We start from the raw sequence: 9,778 nt of genomic DNA, 5'->3' as shown, positions 1-9,778 counted from the left end.
CCCCCACCCCCACCCCCAAGGCCTCTTATATGTAACTGTAAGAGCTTGGCTTCATATATCTGTAATTTTAATGGCAGAAGTGATAAAACTTATTTTTGCTGACCTTATTTAATTAGATGATTCTTCTCTTGCACATGCAGAACTCTAAGCTAAATATTTACTTAAAGCGAATACAAAACACAATACCAATTAAAGAACTGTCTTGGAAGAAAAAGATTTTTTTTTCCTATTAATTTTCCTTTGCCTGGAAATAAAGGCCCCTGGGCAGCATTGTGTCCGAGCAGCACTGGACTAACAGATTACAGAGAGACATTTGTTTGTACACAATGGGATCAAGTTTTCCAAAACACACTGCCCATGTGTACTGAGTTGATAACCTTTCCTCCTCCATTCCTTGCCGTAAATCACTGCGGGGTTTAACCTTTCAGCCAAAGATTGCCATCTCTATGAAAACATTGAGTTCCTCAGGCTGCTCTTATCTCATCCATCTGCCGAGTTTAGAGTTTAATTTGCCATATGGAGGGGTTTCCCTGATCTCTGACAAAACAAAGCCAGGGATGCATGCCAATCCGGGCCCAGGGTAGCCCTGTCAGTGACTATATGATAGGGCCCGGGTTTGGTTCCAAGCTCCACAGTTCTTGGCTTATTTTATGAGTGTCAGAATAATACTAGAAGGTGGAGCCCCGGGCATTTTTAGGGCAATGAGATGATTCTGCAGGACACTATCATGAGAGATATGTGATATGATGTCTTTAAAAAAAAAACAAAAAACAAATCCATAGGATTGTAGCATGCAAAGAGTACACCTTTCTGTAAATTATAGACTATTATGGGGCCAGTGTGGATTTATCCATTGTAACAAATGTACTACATGAATGTTAGCTATTAACAACAAGAGAAACTGTTCAGGGAAGTGATGGGGGAGATGATAAGTTTATGGAAACTAGGCTTTTTGCATAATTTTTCTAGAAACCTAAAACTGCTAGAAAGTAAAGACCATTAGAGGTAATAATAGTGGAGTGTTTTAATAATAACTCATTGATCTGAACTGATTCTGGCTACTCTTGAGGCTCAGGAGCCTAGTAATCTCCCACTGGACCTGACCTTAGCGGTCTTGTTGGGCAGTGGGAGGGCCAGGAGAGGAGCCCCAGAGAAGGGGCTGGGTGACTAAGGCAGAGGTGGGAAGGCGTTTGGGGTGCTCAGGGACTCGGCAGGACTGTACCATGTGGGTTTAAAATATTCCAACATTTTAGTAATTGGCAGGACCACCTTGGTTCTTGCTCACTTCCTCCTCTCCTCTCTAATTCCCTGACACTGTGCTGTCCTTGGCCAGTTATTTAATTCCTCTAAGCTTTCATTTCTCTCTCAGAAAAAATGGTAGCATATGAGGGGGCCTCAAACACGGTGAGCAAATTTTCCATTACTTTTTAATTCCATGTTTCCATAGACTCTTCGAAGCCCCCTTCTATAGCAGATACAAACTTTCTTAGCCCTTAAGAACACTGTGTGTGTGCTTCTCCAAAGAAGAGGGGAAAGCTGTTTTCTTCCCTTCAAGGATACCACACCCTGAGAAGTCACTGAAGGGCAGAGATTTCCTTAACCTGGATCATCTGGATTCAAGCCCACACTTTATCCCAAAACTATTTCATAATGCCGTCACCGAGGGCTTAAGTGACAAAACTCACGATGCTCACCAGTCCTCCTTCTTCCTGGTTTCTCGGTGGGCTCGAACACTCCTTTTTTATGACCCTCTCTCCCCTTTCGTGGATGGCGCAAGTTCCTCCGGAGGCTCTGCCCCAGAAAGCCATTTATTTCCGAAAGGTGGGCCATTCACAACTTCATGTAGCCCAGCTCTGCTGACCCCACGGGCTCACCAGGGGTCGGAGCCAACTCAATGGCACCTGTTCTAGTTGGTTCTGGGGGCTTCTTTCCCTTTTCACACTTCTCTCACCGCCCCAGTCACGTCCCTTCCTCCTTCCCAAACCACTTCCTCGTTGCTCCGCCCCTGCTGGTACCTTATCTCACTGGTGACTTTCTCTCTGTAGGGAGCTCGCCAAGTTTATAGGTTTTGTTTCCAATGTAGTCCTAATTTCTAAAGCGTTAGTTCCACCACGACATGTTTGCCAAGCATGAGGATCAGCTCTCTAGCATTGGTTCCACCTGGGTTCAACTTCAGCTGGTCTGAATTGAATTGGCCTTCTCTCTCACTGCTGTCTTTAATTCCATCTCTTCCCAGATTGATCATCTCACACCTGGATGAACGTATCTCCTACTTTCCTTCCTTCTTTCTCATCCGATAATCAAACACATCAGGCATTGATTAATATGCCTAGGTAGTAGTTCCCACGGAGTGGCATGATAGCATATTTGAATACTTTAAACCAGGGGTTCTCAACCTGTGGGTCGAGACACCTTTGGGGGTTGAACGACCCTTTCACAGAGGCTGCCTAAGACCACCGAAAAACACATATTTCCAATGGTCTTAGGAAACGAGACACTGCTCCTCTATCTGTCTCCAGGAGGGTCCGCTCACATGCAGATACTCCTACATATGAGTACCCAGAGTGCATCATTGCACCAACCCCATCACATACACCCCATACAAACACAGGTGTATGTAACAGAGTTGGCACCATAATGCACTTATGTGGACCAGACACACATATGTACTGTGTAGAAAGCAGCAGTATTGGAGGTAAAACAATACTTTATGAACTATAATTACTGGGTAAATGCTTTAATTAATGTTTTAATCACTATGCTTTAATGATGTTCAATTTATAACAATGAAAATACATTCTGCATATCAGATATTTATATTAGGATTCATAACAGTATCAAAATTACAGTTATGAAGTAGCAATGAAAATAATTTTATGCTTGGGGGTCACCACAACATGAGGAACTGTATTAAAGGGTCAAAGCATTAGGAAGGTTGAGAACCACTGCTTTAAACATTCTCAAATACCCAGACCACTTAAGCTAATTCAGCAGTGATCGTTATCACCACAATCTAACGTCAGCCCCAGGACTTCCAACGTCATTTTCCATAACAATTAAGTATAGAATATCATGAGACTTGTTATGGCGTTCATAACAAGCTTTAATTGTATCTTATTTTTTTAAATGTCATGTTATTGTTGTGTGGCCTTGAGTTCATTCAGACTCATGTCAACCTTATAGGATAGAACAAAACTTGTTCTGTAAAATTTACGAGTGTACTCTCTATGGAAACAAATGGACACATCTTTTTCCCAAAGAGAGGCTAGCAGGTTGGAACATGCAACCTTTCACGACTACGGCTTCTTAAAATATGTTATACGTATTAATACATATCGGCTCATGCCTTTTTCTTATGTGATTCTTGGCAACTGAAAAGCTCTGTGCCCCCTTTCTGATGTTAACTCATCGTTTCAGGCCTGGCTCATTCATCTAGTAACTGACAACCATAACTAGAGCCTGGGGGCACAGTTGGCTAAGTAGGGACTGCTAACTTCAAGGTCAGTGTGGTTCAAACCCACCAACCACTCCCCAGGAGAAAGTGGATGCTACTTGCTTGCTTAAAGACCGACATCCTTGGAAACCCCATAGTGTTGCTAGGAGTCAGAATCAACTAGCTGGAAGTGGGTGAGCATCAATTATCACATACTTCCTATATGCAGAGCTTCAGGCTAAGCACTCTGCATCGGTTTAGTTTATCATTACAATCCTATATTGTACCAGCTATCCTGATCTCCATTTCACAGGGGAAGAAACAGTCTGGGTAAATTAAGTCAGTTCCCACACGAATAAGTAGCCAAGTTGGCTACCAAAGTCTGAATGCTTTTCTTCTCCAGAGTGATAGCTTCCCCCTACTGCATTGCATCTCTCTTCCCAAAGACGCCGTGGCACTGTCCAGCGATCATTCTGCAGCACCGTTGTGGCTTTTGAGCTCAGCAAGGGAATCTAAGGATACGAACACTGAAAGTCGGACTTCTTCAACTGGAGTCCCACCTCCACTGCTGGAGCGGGAATCCCAAGTTCACTACTTGCTTGTTCTGTGCCTAGGGCACTTTACTTTTATGTGTCCCCTCATCCATGCCACAGGTAGTATAATAGCAACTGCAGCACTGGATTATGGGAATAACTAAGTGGCAATCCCTGGACAGTGTAGTCAGTGAAGAGACAGACTAATAGCCAAAAGGTTGAGGGTTCAGCTACACCCAGAGGTGCCTTGGGAGACAAGGTCTGGTGGCGCGCTTCCTACAAACCACAGCCTGGAGGGAAAGCCGTGTGGATGCAGCTCTACTCGGCACACCCGGACATTGCCATGAGTTGGAGTAGACTTGACAGCAACGCTTTTTTTTTTTTTAATTATCATTTTCTTTTTAAATAGATTTATAATCTTAGGATAGCACTGAATATTGTGCCTGACACATCATAAACACCCATACTGCTTATAATTAAGATTTTTAAAATGCAGATATGTTGTCTCCCATGAAGAATACACATTGTTTAAGGCAGGTGTAGGGAGTGCTTAGCTCTTGGGCCATAGACCTCGCTCACTCACTCACTCCCCTGCTTGCTAACTCACTCACTCACTCACTCACTCACTCACTCACTCACTCACTCACTCACTGCCTTTGAGTTGTTTCTGACTCACAGCGACCCTATAGGTAGCACCCTATAGGACAGGGTAGAGCTGCCCCTGTGGATTGCCAAGACTGTAACTTTTTATAGGAGTAGAAAGCCTCATCTATTTCATGTGGAGTCACTGCATTTTCAAACTGCTGACTGTGAGGTTAGCAGCCCAACATGTAATTTCTATGCAAACACTTATTTAAAAAAATAATTTAAAACTCACTGCCATACCTCCATGCTGACTCCCTGTGGGTTTTTGAGACTGTAACTGTTTCCATTGAGGAGGAAGCCAAATGTTTCTCCCAAGAAGCTATGGGTGGTTTTGAACTACCAACCATGAGGACCTCAGCCAAATACATAACCACTATACCATCAGTGCTCCTTGGCTCCTGTCAGAGAATCGAACTCTGTCCTCCAGAGTGAAAGGCAGGGTTACCACCACTATACTAACAAGGACCCATTTCTATGGTCCATGGTATCATCAAGACCAGCTAACATCGCACGCCTCGCCAAACAGAAGGAGCTCCAGCAATCACATTAGGGGCCAGTTAATTAAATGTTTAACCAGACTGGCCCGAGAATGATGTTATAAATATCCTAATGGATCTTGGCAGACAACAGGTTCCCCACCCCTGGCTTAAGGAAGGACCGTGTGCAGTTGCTATTCCATAGCCCTTAGCTATTTATTCCAAGCCGCTCCACTGTCAGTGCTTCCACTCAGCTGGGTTTTCAAGGTTTCAAGTTCCTGGCTATCTTTTTGGAAACAGGTAAAAGGCAGATTCCAATCATTCTACTGATCAAGACCAAAGTCATTTATTATGAACTGACCATGCTAAGCTAGTAATGAACTTGTGAGGTCACGCAATGTACTCACAGCCAAAGCAGATACTTAACTCAAAAAACCTTTACAGGAGACTGTACTACATGCAGAATTGGAGGCAACTGCGGGAACAGACAACCACCAAAGGTCCCTGCCTTCTGGGTCTCCCATAAAGGAGATGGGTAACACTGATGATCAACAATGAACTGGAACAATATAGATAAAGCGGAAGGCTCTCAAAGCACATTTCATGACTGATCAAAGGAAAACCCTGATTGATTGCTGATCCAGAATGAGACCAACATAGAAAGTGTCAGATCATGCATATTACAGCTGATTCTGCTTTTTCTATCTTTGATTTCCTTGGGAATGGGGCATCATGTTAAAGGTGACCTGAGTTACATTTATGACCTCCAGAATCCTTTGGCACTAGAAGAGCACATCCTGTTTACCTAGAACATTGGATCTGATGTTGTCAAACCCACAAGTAGCAGGGAGCCAAACAAACCTGCAGCGAAGTCAGTGGGTTGTTCTCAATTAAACTGAACAGGCAGGACCACCAGGCTGGAAAACTCTGCGTCCTCCCATGCCGCCGAGCCCCTGGTTCTGATAAACCTCAACAACCCCTCTCCAGTCAAGGTACTCACGGCAGCCACCCCTGCTGGCCCCACCGCCTCCCTTTCATGCGTCAATACTGCTTCTGCTCCTCAACGGAGCCCCTGCATCCTTCACAGGCAGGACACAGTGTTTCTCAACTCCAACTGCATAATGGTATCACTTCGGAATTTAGGAAGAAATTAATATCACCATGCTCAGATCCCTTCCCCCGAGATTTTCATCAAATTCATCTGGGGTGTGGTCTGAGTACTGTTTGGTTTGTCTGTCTGTTGTTGGCTTTTAATGAAGCTCCTTTGGTGATCCTAACAGAAGATGTTTGCCTAGACTAAGATCTAGACTGGGCAGTGTCATTCTGTTGTGGGTAGGGTTGGTTGCTCTGAGTTGGTTGGAACCAAGTTGACAGCACCTAACAACAACAACCACAACTGCATGATTTCCCCACTGGGTGGTACAAACGGTTAATGCTTTCAGTTGCTCACCAAAGGGTCAAAAGTGAAGGGTCTACCCTGTACTTCGGAAGCATTGGCCATTGAAACCCTGTCGAGCACAGTTTGACTCTGTGGGCTTGCCATGAGTTGGCATCGAGTTGAGGGCAATTGTCTTAAACGCCAAAGCAGGCAATGCTTGGTCTAGCTACAGCTTCCCAGCAAAGGGTCTCCGATGTTGCTACAACGTGGACAGAATCTAAGCAAGCACAGCCACCTTGTGCTCCACTTGGTTTCTCCTCCCTGCTAGACTTAAAGGCATTGGGACGGGAAGCTGCTGATCTGGATTTGTTCTCGTCCCAGGGCCCCCAAAGGATTCTTGATGGGATGCTGGGCAAAGAACGCTCAGGGCCTCTCCTTTTCATATTCCATAAAATGGGAATCAAATACCTGCCTGGTCTGTGCCATGGTAAAAGAAGAGGTGTGACAATCTTTTGAAAACCAAAGAGATGCCCTTAAGAGACGGAGTTTCTAATGCTTAGAGGAAGCTGACGGGCTCCACCAGCTACCTGGAGTCATCTAAACACACACTATCAAGAGGGAATTGATTCCAGCTCACAGCGACCTCATTGGGTGGCATAAAATAGATCTTAGAGTTTCTGAAACTAAATTTTTACAGAGCAGACAGACTCATCTTTCTCCCACAGAGCAGTTGGTGGGTTTGAACAGCCACACTTGGCCCACAGCACAACTGGGGCTCAGTGTTAAGTGTCGCTATACTCTATAGAGGCGTCAGTGGAAATCTTTGTTGTGAGGCCAAGAATGTCCATACAGTAGTGTGAGATGATTAATCAAATCGTCCTGAGTAGGGGGTGGGACCAAGGGAGACCCATTTAGCAAATGCAGGTTGTCTTTCAGAAAGCACTACAGAAGTCCAAAGTCAGCAGGGCCAAGTGGCCCTCTAGTCGGAGGTGGAAAATCCTTAGAAAACTGCAAGAAAATATCAAATAGAAACTGAAAGTGTTCTGTAGTTAGCCTTGAGGTTGATGTTGCTTTCTAAACCCTTTCTTCATGACATAGATCATCTTCATAGTGATTTCTCTCCTAAGTCACTTGCCTTTTGCTGATATGTTGGGAGGAAAGTTACCTTTATGCTAAGGTGACCAGACGTCCCGCTTTTGGTGGGACAGTCCCAATTTTTGGTGTTTAAAAAAAGTCTTGATTTTTGGAACGAATGCACAACAAGTTAGGGAATGGTCTATTTGGTCCATATAGACAACATTTTTAATCAAGACCACCACCACCCCGGTCAATGGTGTCCCACTTTAAATCTGGTCACCTTACTTTATGCAGAAGGCTAACAGGTTGAGGCTGAAAATGTGCCTATCTGTTGAATGCTTATCTTTAGCTCCGATGAAAAGCCATTATAGTAGTGCAGTAGTGATGGTATTATTGTATTCCTATATATATATTTAAAAGCAAACTCACTGTCATCAAGTCAATTCTGGCTCATGGCCACCCTGTGGGGCAAGGTAATTATACTACCATCAAAAACAAACAAACAAACAAACAAAAATGAACAACAACAACCAAAAATTCCAACCAAACTAACCACCACGGAGTCGGTTCTGATTCAGAGCAACCTTATAGGACTGGTGGAACCAGCCCTGTGGGTTTCTGAGACTGTAACTCTACGGGCGTAGAGCAGAGAAAGACAAGTCTTACTCCCAAGAAGAGGCTGGTGAGTTCAAACTGATATGGGCATGGGGTCTTTGGCAAACTGTTAGAGAAAGTTTCTGACATCAAGGACATATTTGTGCAGTGGGTTTCTGTTTGTTTGTTTTTTAGTTCAAAAATAAAAGACCAAAACGGCTATTATAGACAAGAGAAGCGGTGTGGAATGATGTCCGTCAGGGGTTTCCATCAGGCATCAGAAACTACGGTTTAAGTACGGCATATGTGTGGGACCTTTCCCTCCCTCTGAGAATGCTAATAACTGAAAGTTGGCAACTAAACCCACGCAGCCCTCTTAGGGAAAAAGACCTTGACACTTGGCTTCCCTAAGGGTAACAATGGGGCAGTCTTCTGTCATCTGGGCCCTCTGACGGGGAATCTAGGAGACAGCCAACAGCCACAGCAGAATGCTCAGGGCAAGTCTGCCCAGCACTTAGCTTGACCTCCATCCTGGGGCTGACTACAAGCCTGGTTCCCCTCTGTCTTCGGAGAGGGGTGGGTGTTACAGCTCAGGTGAAGCATTTCAGAGGTCGCCCATGCCACAGTGTCTTAGAGAGCACCTGCCAGCCCAGGCTGAGGACCTGGCCCCTGCTTCCTAGCTCTGCAGCAAGGCAACCCAGCAACTTGGCCCTGGAAACGCTCTCGCCAGTGCAGCTGTGCCAGCGCACAGATAATTGTCATTGTCTTTGCGAGTTCACATACAAGAAAATTCACTTAAATAGCAGTTGTCTATATTATGGAGAAACCCTTAAAAGTCGCCCAGCGAATTGTGTGATATTCAGCCTCCCCCAGTTGGTTTTGTTGGCATAGCGCTGGGCGCTTGGCTACCGGTGTGAACCCACCAGCCTCTCAGCGGGAGGAACACGCGGCTACTCCTGTAAAGACTCACAGCCACGGAAACACTTTGGGGGCAGTTCCACCCGACTACGGGGTCCCCCAAGAGGTGGAATTAACCTGGCAGCAGCTGGTTCGTATTTTCGTCAACTGGATCCCCTCAACCTGACCCACAGGCTGGATGATGCGGGGCGATAAGACCTGCGGCAGGTTCCTAACTCACAAGCCCTCAAAACAAAGACAACCCAGCAAAGATGGGTCGGAGGGGCATAACCGAAGATGCCATTGATGACAAGGGTGTGTCAAAATCACGTGGGCGCCCCTGAATTCTTCATACAATGGGGGACAGACCATGGAAGGCGAAATGTCCATTACCTGCCCAGCACCGTCCCCAGGCCAGCTTCTGCTCTGATCCAACGTCCGGAAGCTCCCCACTTGCCACTACGGGGCCATTTGTCCCCGTGGCCTCCTCCGGGACCTCACGCAGGACACATTGAGAGGCGCGGCCCCCTAGCAGCTCTGCTCCCCGCGCACAGAGCTGTCCTGGAGGAGAAACCGGCTGCCCTTTGAAAAACAAGAAGCAATTTCCTGGTCCCCTTCCCCGGATGTTGTGTGCAACTTCCCCCCCGCCCATGGGAAGTCCTTCAGATCCGTGTTATCTGGAAACTTCTCCTCCAAGTGGACAGACTTGTTTGGCCGATGTCCCTGGTTCTTGCTTTCCTTTTTA

General features: G+C 45.7%; 1 protein-coding gene across 4 annotated transcripts in view; it reads right to left on the bottom strand.

The window, feature by feature from the left end:
- ADGRF5 (adhesion G protein-coupled receptor F5) overlaps positions 1-9,778 on the bottom strand; it is a 120,101-nt gene that overhangs the window by 77,671 nt on the left and 32,652 nt on the right. For 3 of the 4 annotated variants that reach the window (XM_045294831.1, XM_045294834.1, XM_045294833.1), the window contains exon 1: positions 9,427-9,566. The exons of the other annotated variant lie outside the window; for it this stretch is intronic. The gene's annotated coding sequence lies outside the window, so the exon portion shown is untranslated. Of the gene's footprint in view, positions 1-9,426; positions 9,567-9,778 lie in introns of those variants that run through there. 4 annotated transcript variants of the gene reach the window in all.

The sequence above is a fragment of the Echinops telfairi genome, unplaced genomic scaffold, assembly GCF_000313985.2.
Source record: "Echinops telfairi isolate 266 unplaced genomic scaffold, ASM31398v2 ScPeMD7_3533;HRSCAF=4204_1, whole genome shotgun sequence".
Lineage (NCBI taxonomy): Eukaryota > Metazoa > Chordata > Mammalia > Afrosoricida > Tenrecidae > Echinops > Echinops telfairi.
The sequence above is the reverse complement of the archived record's forward strand: the minus strand, read 5'-3'. Positions and strand labels throughout refer to the sequence as shown.